Consider the following 9931-nt stretch of genomic DNA (forward strand, 5'->3'; position numbering starts at 1 on the left):
AAAAAGAGGACATTAGAACACAGACAGAGAAAGATACCAAACAGGTCCATGCACAGAGATGACCATCTGAACACAAAGCGAGAAGATAGTTATTACAAGCCAAGGACGGAGGCCTCAGAAGACACCAACCTTGCCAACAGCTGGATCTCAGACTAAGCTGAGACTACAGCTAAGCTGGAACTAAGTTTCTCGGAGGAGGTTTGCAACCCTGGGAAGACGGAAGTGATATGGCGGCCATGGTTGTAGCAGAAGGTCCGCGTAAGGTCCGCACTGGGGCAGCTCACACACAACAACGTGGGCATCTGCACGTTCACCGCTTCTCCAGCTTCTCTGAATCCTGGTTAGGTTGTGAATAACTCCCTGACGACGTGCACCAGCTCTTCTGCAGGTGGGCTTCATCATGGAAGTTGGAGGACGGGAGCCATGAGAGACCAGGGTGGGACATATGGGTCCCCTCGATCTGCGCAGGCTCCGGTTGTACCTGCCCCCCCCCGCCCCCCCCCCCCCCCCCCCCGCCAGCCCCACTTCGCCTCCTTCTTCCGCTGGTGAAGCTTGCCCGTCCAGCTGACTTCAGACCCAAGTCTTGGACGCGGGGACCACAGATTGCAGACTGCTTAACCAGCTCCCATAATCATGTACATTCTAATCCCCACAATAAACTCCTTGTTTTGCTCAAAGTGGTTTTGCTTCTCCAATCAAACCTTAATTGATACAGATTTTGGAACCAGAGTGGGTGCTGCTGTAATAAAAACCTAAAACATGTGCACTGGCTTTGGGACTGGCCTTGAAAAGTCTGTCAGCAAAGACTTAAATAAACATGAGGAAAGTATTATTGGAATCTGGAAGGAAGGAGACATTTTTATGTAGTGGTGTAGGGAAGTTTAGCCACATGGACACCCATGGTAACCTGGAAAATAGAAAATGGACCCATGAGCCCTGAGATCTGGCTGAGGAAATTTCCAGGCACAGTGTTGAAAGTGGCACCTGACCTCTTCAGCTGCCTGCGATAAACTGAGAGTTACAAAGATAAGCTAAAGAATAAACAGTTAAATATAAAGGTGACAGGACGTGGCTGAGTTTGAAAACAAAATGGCTTCTCATTCCCAGATGGCAAACCTAAAATTAAGAAATGGCTTCTGGGGGCACCTGGGTGGCTCAGTTGGGTAAGCTTCTGAGTCTTGGTTTCAGCTCAGGTCATGATCTCATGGTTCCTGAGATCGAGCCCAGTGTGCTATCAGCAGAGAATTTTCTCCTTGGGATTCTCTCTCCCTCTCTCTCTGCCCCTCACCTGCTTGAGCACATGCGTGCTCTCTCTCTCAAAATAAATTAATAAATAAACTTAAAAAAAAAAAAGAAGAAGAAGAAGAAGAAAAAGAAAAAAATGGTTTCTGGGTCTGGTTCCAGTAAAGATAGATTTAGCAGATTCCATAGTCTCCCTCCCACTGGTTACATCTAAAAACCCTAAACAGAATACATAAAGCAACTAAGGAGGACCCTGAAGGGAAATCACAGCAGGGGTGTCCGGGAGGGAAATAAACAACCCCAAGAAAGACCAACAGCCTGGTGTGTGTTTCCTTCCACATCTCGGGACAACCTGCAACTCAAAACAGCTTAAGTTGCACAGACAGAAAAAGATCCAAGAGACACCCTTTCTTTCTGATCAAAAGAATAGGGAGGGGAATCCCTGCATGAAAGAGAAGAGAGATTTAGGAGGGAAAACCTCAGATTTTGTTTCCTTCCAACCTGTCCTGCTTCCATAAGGCACTGGGTTTGGGGGAGGGGATGAGTGTATTTTGCTTGTGGGAGAAGTGTGGGTCATTGTGGCCAGAGCACAGACTGTGGCAGACCATATCACCAAAAGATGACCATAACAGTATTTCCCATCCCACCCGCTCTTTTGACAGTGTGATCTTATCATCTCCCATTAAGAAGTGGGATCCATATCTCTTCTCCTTAAATCAACCCCTATAATTGTGCGAGATAACTACTTTTTGTTGTTTTATGCCACTAAAGTTGGGGTGGTTTGTTACACGGCACTAGGTAACTGGAAGAGGGGCCATAAAACAACTTTCCGGGTTTCTTGTTCATCAGCTCTTGGACTTTCTTCAAGTCTATTGTCCTCTCTCCCACTTGGAGCAGCCAACCCTGCATACTGATGGGCAAATCTTTCCCACCCTATTGTTTTCACACCGGGGTTTACACTTATCATCTTGATCTTTAGTAGTTTAAACCTTCCTCATCGACTGGGACACTGACCTTAGGAATTGCCTCCAAGATCCACCCTCCGACTTCACCCTTCAGATGTGGGACCGGCAAAGCAGGAAGGAGGGTCTGTCATGACTTGGGGATACGAAGGCTAGACTGGTCAGAAGCTTAGCAGCCCCTTGTGAAAGTGAGAAAGAGTAATGAGCATAATCATTGCAATTATCACACTACAGAAATCTAAAGAAATGTTGTGGAAAATACAGAATAAACAATAAATGGAAGAAAGTCAGAAAAACAGGGGCACCTGGGTGGCTCAGTCAGTTGAGCGTCCGACTTCGGCTCAGGTCATGATCTCGTGGTTCATGGGTTCGAGCCCCGCAACGGGCTCTGTGCGGACAGCTCGGAGCCTGGAGCCTGCTTCGGATTCTGGGTCTCCCTCTCTTTCTGCCCCTCCCCCGCTCATGCTCTGTCTCTCTCTGTCTCAAAAATAAATATAAACATTAAAAAGAAAGTCAGAAAAAGAGAAAGGAGGAAATGAAAGGGACATGCCAAGAGCATAGGAAAAATAGACACAGGGTCAGAGAAATAGGGGGGAAGAGATAAGGATCACGAGGTGAGAGATAGAAAATGAGGATGGAGACCAAGCACAACGTCTGATGCTTGACAGCTATGCTGAAAAGACCCGCTGAAGGCGTACAGACGTGTGCGGAGCCCCGAGACAGCCATGGTGTTGTGCAAAAAAATGTACTAGCACTTTACAGCATGTAATCCTTACTTCCCCGAAAAAGTGAACAAAAAGAAAAAAAAAGAAGTCCCAGCTGGACTAATGTCTACTGATCTTACATCTCTACTCTCAGAACAGTAACATTCAAGTAGGTTATTTTCTATCCAGAATACAAAACTATGAGCTTTGGGGAGGGGGCGTAAAATCTGAAGCGTATTAGAGGGAGAGACTTTATAAGGATGACTCTGTTTTCAACGGCACAGACAAGATTGGTAGAACCTACTGAATGATGGAAGTTGGCTTCCTGACCTCTGTTAGGATGTTGATCATTTAAGGAATAAAGCATACCATACCATTAAATAAACCATGCTGAAAGAAGATGGAAGTCATAATAGAGGTAGCAAAAAATAACAAAGTAAGCAATATGGTAGAAACCAAAAGTCTATAGAATGTGGCCCCAATTTACAAAAAAGACACCAAACCAAAGACGCATGTTCTTTCCTCTCTATACTCCTTGAATGAGAGGGAATTATTCTGCTACTCTCAGATGGATCCCCAGAGAAGATAACATAATCTGGCTTTATTTCTGGTAGCCCCCTGGTTTGAGAGGGCTTTTGACCGAACATTCCCACCAGTGTGCTTGGGCAAATGGGTCACAGGTGAGCCGAAATATTGAGTCCCAGATCTCTTGGGGTGGCCATGTGCAGCCCTAGGCATTTATCCCAGCATGCAATATACAAATCTTTTCTATCATTATTTTCTATATGTGTCCAGTGAGGTGAAGAAAGTTGAGAGACAGGGTTGTAGTTGAGTTCATTATTTTATTGGTAAGGCCTTCTTGTAGGTGACTAGTATATGCATAATCTACCCCGATTCCAACCTAGTTAAGGAGAAGGGAAATCCTCCCAGTTAAGGAGAAGTAAATTCAAACTACTTTACTGTCCACTTGGAACCCTCCCTCCAGCCTGGGCTTTAGTCCCAAATTCACGTGGGGAGGAGCAGACTAAGGTCCAGGGGAAGGGTAATAGAGTAAAGGCCCACTGGTCACTGACCGGCTAAGTGACCTTGGGCAAATTACAAATATCATCTAATGAAATCCCTTCGCTGCATCAATGAGGAAGCCTCGACTGGGGTTAAACAGCTCGAAATATCAAAGCTATGGCTAGTGCTAACACTGAGACTAGAACCCCCATTCTCTCCAATGCCCGTATGCGGCTGCTATTGCCCTTGAATCAGACTACTGCCCTACATACCACAAGTAAATCACCCACTCGAACGAAAGAAAAGAACACCATGCCCCCTGTCACTAAGAGGAATCAGCAGGGCTGCGGTCCAAGAAGACTGGCTGGCCACCAGGCGGGATGGGCAAAATGGGCAAAGGGCCTTGGCACGCTCATCACATTTAAAGATCAGAGTTCTGCTTTGCTGATTCAGAACCCCCACAGGTGTTTGCATCATGGGAGGACAGACTCACACCAGCTATCCCCCACGGCCCGAAATATAAACCAGAACACCAACTTATTACTTTATAAGGAGGAATAGGTCTTCCCAAAGACTATTTACTCCCCCTTCAGCAGCCCCTTCCAATCATCCAGGTCCTTCGGGGCTACCCAGTGAGCGAGAAATCAGAGCACCCCAGACTGAGTGCAACCTGAAGCATCCTGCCCACAATAGGGGATCTGTGATTGCCACTCCCTCTCTCCCCTCATCCCCACTGCCAGATTCCCCTGTCTAGCTCCTTGCTTGAGAGGGTGTCTTTCAGCCGGCTCTCTCCTATTGACACTCGTCCTTCCCCAGATGGAGCAAACACTAGTCTGACTTCTCCCCCTATCTTTTGATACTTCCTCGCTTAGTCCCAGCGGTTACCTTTAATCCCCAAGTGGCGTCTCATTGTTGTCACCCCCATGTACCGGCTGCAGGATCTGCCAAGAGCAATGCCTAGCACCCGGTCTGGGTGCCACCCAAAGAATTCTCATGGACCGTATTTTGGGAAATCACGAAGGTTAACACACGTTATAGTTGCTCGTGTGATATTTTCAGCCCTATGGCACAATGGGCCGATTTTGCTGCACTGAAACACTTTAGCATCATCTCCCCACTTCTTCTCACCCCCCTCCCTTAGTCCACTTTCCTTTCTTCTTCTTCTTCTTCTTCTTCTTCTTCTTCTTCTTCTTTTTTATTCTTTTGGCCACTTTTCTCCTCCATATTTATCCATGGCACTCACGCACAACTATTAGCTATGCTGACAAGTGGCCTCCATTCCTTGTGGAGAACAGCAGAGACGAAATCCTTGCTTTTGCTACAGAGCTCCATTGCCGGTCCTTGGCCATGAGACTTCTTGGAGCCTCAGTTTCCTCACCTGCAAAATGGTGACAGTCACTTTTGTCGCCTGTCTTCTTCACAAGGTTGCTGTGAAATTCAAACAAGATAATATAGCTAAAAATACTGTGAAAGCCTTGGCAAGCCGCACAAACGGTAAGGAAAACAGGCAGTAATTTGCAACACAAATAATTAGGCATTCATGTTCATTCATGTAAATGTGGCTTTGTTCCCTTCTTGTATCTAATTAAATCCAGAGAAATGTCAGGTGTAAAATTCTTAGGGGCCAGGATTATATTTTTGCAGGGCCAGAGAAATATGCCCTCAAATGCCTTGGAAATACAATTAATTTGGTTGCCTATGCTTTAGGATTAAAGCCTTATCTGGAATTCTTACGGCTTTTAATCTTTCCAACCATTTTGATGCTAATGGAGGAAAGTTCAGCAGGGATGAATATTCTAAATATATATTACTTTGTTTAATGAGTATCTTCATTAATAGTTATGGCTCGTCACGTGACCGGCTTTTTCGAAAGCGAGAGTAGGCGGATGGCAAGCGAACCCTGGTGCTTGCTTGGAGAAGAAAATTTGGAGACCCAAATAAGTACATTTAATTAGAGATTTCACATGGGATGATGGCGGGATGCAGGCAAATTTCACCCTGCCACAGCGGGGTGTGTGTGTGTGTGTGTGTGTGTGTGTGTGTGAGGGTTTTGTCCTGGGGTGTAACATTTCCAAGGCCCTCGTTCACCGGAGCCCGTTTTGCCCCACTGCATAGATGCTTTTGCAGCTGCTGTAAGGTGTAGAGATTTCATTTTCAACACAGAATATTCTAGAGCTCCTCTAATAACCTGCAGCTGTTCGACCACTCGGGGCAAGAGGTTGAATGTTGTGCGTTGTCCCTGGAGCTACTTCAAAACCAAAGCAAAATATTTTCCACTTCCAAGAATCAGTGAAGGGCCACAGATCAGTGGAATTTTAAATATTTCTCCAATGAAGCCCCAGACCTATAGGGTCAGTTCTGAAGGTGGGAAGGAAGGGACCACAGGTTAGTAGAATTACTCTTAAAAAAAAAGCTGTTCTTGAGATGACAAAGCTCTCCGTTTAGAACAGCCTTCAGCCCTCTCTCTGAATCAGGAAACACCTGCAAGCAGGGAAGTACAAAGCCCCCACTCCCTCCAGGCAAAGTGAGGGGGAAAGGTTTGTGGATTTTTCTGTGCTGTTATCCAACCGTCAACATCTGGAAGCGAATGACTGCTGAACAAGTGGCACACGTAGAGGATAGACGGTGAATTCTTAGCTGAATGAATGAATTGGTGAACACCATACATTTAATGACGTTGTAACTTTAAGGAGGATTTCCTTTATAAAACTCCATCTGTCTGAGTTTGAGTTTTTCCTTCAAATTCTAAAGATACATGGGTGCAAGGTTGTCACATCTCTCAGGGAGGGGCCTCCATAGATGGGGGGGAGGGAGGGAGGGTGTACCTGCTTGGCAAGCCAGATTGGCTGAACCAAACATGACTTGACAAGCTAGATTAGTGGAACCAATGGGATGAGAGAGGTCCCACCAGATATCCCTGGTATCCTCTGTCCTTTTCTATCCACGCATTTTAGGAGCAGCCATTAGACCCTGGATTACTGCTAGGCTAACATTTTTTTTCTTTTCCAGTTGTTCAAGATTGACCACACTAGCGTTGGTTACATTCCAAATACATGCACCAGATACCTATAACACTAAGTGTTACCTACAACACTAAGTGTTACCTATAACACTAAGTGTTTAGTTATGTGCTGGAGGAATATTGGGGTGTGCTTGCTTCGGCAGCCCATACCCTGAAATAGGAATATTGGGGTCATGGTTATAGATTCTAGAATTAGGAAAAGAAATAACAGGTATGGTTGCCCTTGTCTTCTGGTATCTCGTCAACCCCTCTGTCTTGCTTTTGTTTCTGTCATAAAAATAGAATAGAAACAAAATACCAAGGTCTTGTTTTTGCCCCTGGGGAGTCGTATTTATCCATTTAATTTTTCTCCTCCCAGATGAGACCCAGGTGGCAAGGGGCAACTTTCAGAAAAATACTTACTTTCCACCGAACCAAGATGTCCTTGACCGAGGTGACCCTTGGGGCCTCGGACGCCAGGTTACAAGAGAATATTTGGTGCACAGAAATGCTACAGCTGACTCCGCCTCTCTCCTCGTCCCAAAACCTCAGGCCCTTATTCAGAAGAAGAGACCCTGGGGTTTGTCATGTTGTAATGTTCACAGGAAACCAGATGTGGGTCTGATAAAGCCAACCTTGCTGGATTTTCTCAGCAAGAAAGTGAGTGCGGTGAGTGCTAGCTGGTGCATCCGTGTTCCCTCAGGGCCACCCAGCCTACAGACACGGTGGTGGGAGAGCCTGCAGTGTCTCCCAGAGCTGGATACGGGGGTCCCAAGAGCAAATGTCTTATCTCAGAGCTGTGACTCAGAGGCACGTGTAGAGGGTCTTCGTCTTGCTGCATTTGCCCAAGAGCTGAAGAGCCTTTTACAGTAGAGTCCTTCAACCATAAAAGGAGTGACAGTTGGGGATCCTTGGGAGGCACACTAAGAAAAGAAGGGGAATGGAGCGGGGAAAAGGGCACATTCCTCCGTCTACTTCCCTGCTCTGTACCTAACCTCATAGCCTCACCCAGATCACAGGCCACCACACTCTTTGGTCTCCTGCTTAACGATACCTTTGTTACGCTGAACGGTTGATCCAACCTCGAACTGCTTGCCTTTTCTTCTCTCTGCACCTCTGACGCCTCTGAGCTGCTTTCTCATGTGATCACTATGGTACAGATGGAACCCAACCACGTTGCGGTGCCTCTCTTTTCAGCTTCTTTTCATTACAGATTTTTTTCCTCCTAACACATCTGAGGGTGCGGTGCACAAACATACATGTGAAATTCTTGTTGGTCGGAATTGAGAAGGAGGAAGCATCAAAGATGTCCCAGTTTTGAATATGCGGCCATCAGCAGAGCCTGCAGGGGGCCTCGACCAGAAAAAGTGAGCCTCTGTGCATTCCAGCCTGTGCATTCCATCACCTTCGTAGTCCCTTCTTCCAGTCACTCCTGTGAGCTCAGACTGATGACCAGTCCTTAAAGACCATCCTTGAGTGAAACTGAGATACTAAGGTACAGTTTTTAAGTGTGGACTTTCCTATTCAGGACCTCCCAAGTCATTCCTGTCCCACCCCACTCGGGGGAGTGCGGATAGATGCGCTTACTAAAACGGTGAGGCAAGTGCCCACAGCTGGCCGAGCTGAGCTGTTTCTGAAGCTCAGAGCAGCTATGACTCACGCCTCCTACAGTCCGTTAACTTCTCACTCTGACTCCTACAAACCCACTTATTTTCAAATTTGCTCAATAACTGTGACATTCAAAGGCAACCTGCTCCATGCACAAGATACTGAGAAAACACACAGTGAGAGCTGAAGGTCCACAGGAGAAATGATGACCACGGAACGAGGACTGTTTTCTTGGACTGTGGGTAGTGCGATATAGCAGCTAATAAGATACAGCAGCAAGTTTTAGGACGTGCGCCATCCTGCCCAATTAAGGGAATGCAATCATCCTAACTGGTGATTTTCAGGAAGTCACTCCAGATTTTAATTGAATTTGCAGGCTCCTGCACGATGAGGAACGTAATACTCTGGTGTCCAAGGCAGACTGAGCGGGTAAGAATGAGCGAAAATGGTTTTGGGCCACAAAACAGTGATGTTCAAACATATTCTCCCTGTGACACTTCCAGGACCTGTTGCCAAAGTCACAAAAGGAAAGTTCAAAAAAAAAAAAAAAATTCAGAGAAGGTTCTAGTCTTTCTGGCATGGCTCCAACTGCCAGGGCAATAAAAAATACAACGAATGCATAAAGCAGATTTGCAGCTGCCCTGAAGAGACGCTTTGGGGAAGAAATGACAAAAAGAAATCACCCGTTTCGTGCAGAGTCACCAAGTAGTCACCGAGCTGCTTCAACTCCTCCCGTCCTTCCAGGTGATACCATGAATTTAAAGGGGTCTTAGTTATACATCCATTTCTGAGTTGCATCCCACACCTGCCTATATGTAATCGGAGTCCAGGGACTGCAAAAACCTCCAATACTTTGCAAAAAGGAAATATTTAACAGATTCATTCAACAAGTATCTGTTGAGTGCCTACCATGTTTCAGCACAAAGACGCAAGGAGTTATGCTAACAATAGTTGGTGTGGGTACCAGCGCCATAGAATTAACCATTGAACGATTCGTGGGAACCCCAAAGATACATATTCAACACGAACCCACGTTAAAATTGTAACTCATTGTCTACGTTGTGGATTTTTTTTTATTTATGTCTTTGCATTAGAAGTTAGATCAACACGGACCACAGCCTTTCACTTCACGCTGAGGTCTGGGTGCCAACATGCGACTCTCACCAGAAGGAGCACGGGATGTCTGTCAGAGCAACTCCTTCACCTCATATTTAAACCTGACCTCATTGTCTTCCCTCCAAATCGATATGGCAGCTGGTGGCAGTCCATCACCCAAATCCAAACCTGTGAATCACTCTTCGCTCCCTCTGCTCCCTGACTTCCAAGCCCCAATCAGTCATTACATCACATTACTTCAACCTTTTAAGCAAGACTCAAAAGCCATACTTGACCTCTTCTGTAGACATCATACC

This window comes from Prionailurus bengalensis, chromosome B1 (genome assembly GCF_016509475.1).
Source record: "Prionailurus bengalensis isolate Pbe53 chromosome B1, Fcat_Pben_1.1_paternal_pri, whole genome shotgun sequence".
NCBI lineage: Eukaryota > Metazoa > Chordata > Mammalia > Carnivora > Felidae > Prionailurus > Prionailurus bengalensis.